General features: G+C 41.8%; 1 non-coding gene across 1 annotated transcript; it reads left to right on the top strand.

Annotated features, from left to right (window-relative positions):
* The first annotated feature begins 2,050 nt into the window (after window positions 1-2,050).
* On the top strand, window positions 2,051-2,157 carry LOC121231312 (small nucleolar RNA R71). Its single transcript, XR_005929373.1, has one exon. It is a non-coding gene; the product is annotated as a small nucleolar RNA R71 (small nucleolar RNA).
* The last annotated feature ends 221 nt before the right edge of the window (window positions 2,158-2,378 follow it).

Genomic DNA, 2,378 nt, shown 5'->3' with positions numbered 1-2,378 from the left:
GAGGAGGATGTCACTCCTTTCTGTTTTTTAGAGGCGGGAACCACAGTTTTCTTGCCTTTTGGGTTCGTCATGATATCTACAGATAAAAAACTGTATGTCATCAATAAAATAATCCCCAAATCTACAAGCAAAAATATGATTAGTCCAAAATAATAAATTCCTCTTAAAATAATATGGAAAACTATTCAAGCATGACAAAACTAAGTAGTGACACTGTATATGAATCAAAGGGCCCAAAGATATAATGTTAAATGAAAGATGGAAAATAATGCTGAATATAAACAAATCCGAACTAAAAGGCAAATCAAGTTATAATTAAAAATAGAGATACCAAAAATAATGATTAAGAATAAAAATGACTAGGAACTGACATAGACTAATTATATTAGGCATGAAAGCATTATATAGATAAAGAAACAATTAGACTGAGACTGAGACGTAAATGAGATATAGAAAGTAAATAATAATAATACTAATCATGGGGAGGGTAGAGCAAGAATAAATGAAAACCAAAGAAAACACAAAAGACCAAAAAGAACTAATAGAGATGATAAGTGAATGTAGCAATATGCATAAGTCAAACTCTATCATCAGTAAAATTGAAGATCACTAAACAGAAATAAGAATCATAACCATGGAAATCATCAGCAGTGGAAAGAATAACCAAGAATGAATAAAATAAAAAAGTAAAAGAAAGGAAGATAATGGAGATAAAAGGAGGGACAAATGACTGACGGACGGCAGCGGTGCTTGATGAGGCTTGCTGCACCCGCGGGGTGGGTCAGTCGACGGGGGTAGTGCGTGAACTGAGGGGGAGAGGGTGAGGGAGAAGGGGAAAGGAGAGGGGTAAGGTGGCTAGTTGGAGAAGCTGGAGGGATAGTGATGGGTGAATAGTTTGTTTTTTTATAGAAATAAGAGAAAATTAAGGTTAGAGGAGAGGAATAAAGGGGGGCACGATCGTGTAAGCCCCGTTTTGGGCCACACAGCCATGTGGGGAGCTCCTATCCCATGTTTTTCATGAAATCTTAGTTAGTGTCGCACACGATCCTTTCGAGACGACCGTGTCTGCAGGCCGTGTGGTGTGCACGGCCACGTCGCACAAGCATGTGCATATTCATTCGCTTCTCCCACGCCCGTGTTCATGACTTGTGCTTATGGTCTGATGATCTAAGTTAGTATTGCACATGGCCTGTGGACATACCTGTGTGCATAGGCTATGTGGCCCACACGACCGCATCACACGGCCATGTGGTGATTCATTCATTTCACCCATGCCCGTGGTAGGTCCAACACACCCGTGTCTATTAATCAGGATTGCGCACGGCCTTCGGGCATGGCCGTGGCATCAGCCCATGTTCTATTCTGACTTGTTGAACATTTTGATCTTTGAGCAAGTTCCCACATTGCCTCATGCACGCCCGTGTTAATGGTTGTGTGGTGTCCATGGCTGCCTCGCACGACCGTGGTGATTTAACGTACATCGTGTCTTTGCTTATTTATTTGGGAAATTAGAGTGCAGTTTCACCACGATCTAGGACATGCCCATGTCCCTTAGCCGTGTGGTGCACACGGCCGTGTTGCACAGTCATGGCTATTTATCACAACCCGCGTGTCATCCTGTCTTGGGAAAAATTCTTGTCCTATTTTAGCACGGCCATGGACACGCTCGTGTCTCCTACACGTGGCAATCCCAAGACCTAGAGCATACCTGTGTTCTAGGCCGTGTGTGCCAAGAATACCTGTAGTTAGATTATAAAACAAATGGAAAAACAAATTAAATCTACTTAGTGGGGTTAGTGCTCGGGTTGCCTATCGAAAAGCGCTTATTTAGAGTCTAAGCTTGACTTTACCTTGTGGGTATGTTTAGGCAAGTTTTCAGAGCCGTAGCTCCTATCCATTGTCTTTAAAATCCTCACCAATATAAAGTTTAAGACGATGTCCATTTACCTTGAAAGTGCCTTGGGTTGGGTGACTTACCTCTACTGTGCCATATTTAAAGACAGTTTGAACTACGAAAGGACCTGACCATCATGGTTTAAGCCAAAGAGGTAAGCCATGGTGAGGGCACCTTCTCAATAAATCCTTGTATCTATCCTATGCATCATAAAGTGTTTCTAAATCCATCTGCATAAAAGAAGAGATATCATTCTTTAACTTAGCCGTTTTGGCCGGCGAAAAGTATTTAAGTAAAATTTTTTAGGTTATTTGTTCCCAAGTAGTGATTGACCCTCGTGGTAATGAGTTCAACCTGTAACACCCCGTACCCGAGACCGTTGCCGGAGTCGAACACGAGGTGCTAACAGACTTAATTCATTGATTTTCACAGTCCATTTCAAAAATTTCCAGACAAGCTGGCTAACTGCGTCACTGTCACCTTA

This window comes from Gossypium hirsutum, chromosome A06 (assembly GCF_007990345.1).
Source record: "Gossypium hirsutum isolate 1008001.06 chromosome A06, Gossypium_hirsutum_v2.1, whole genome shotgun sequence".
NCBI lineage: Eukaryota > Viridiplantae > Streptophyta > Magnoliopsida > Malvales > Malvaceae > Gossypium > Gossypium hirsutum.
Note: the sequence above shows the minus strand (reverse complement) of the source record. Positions and strands in the feature narration are given on the sequence as shown.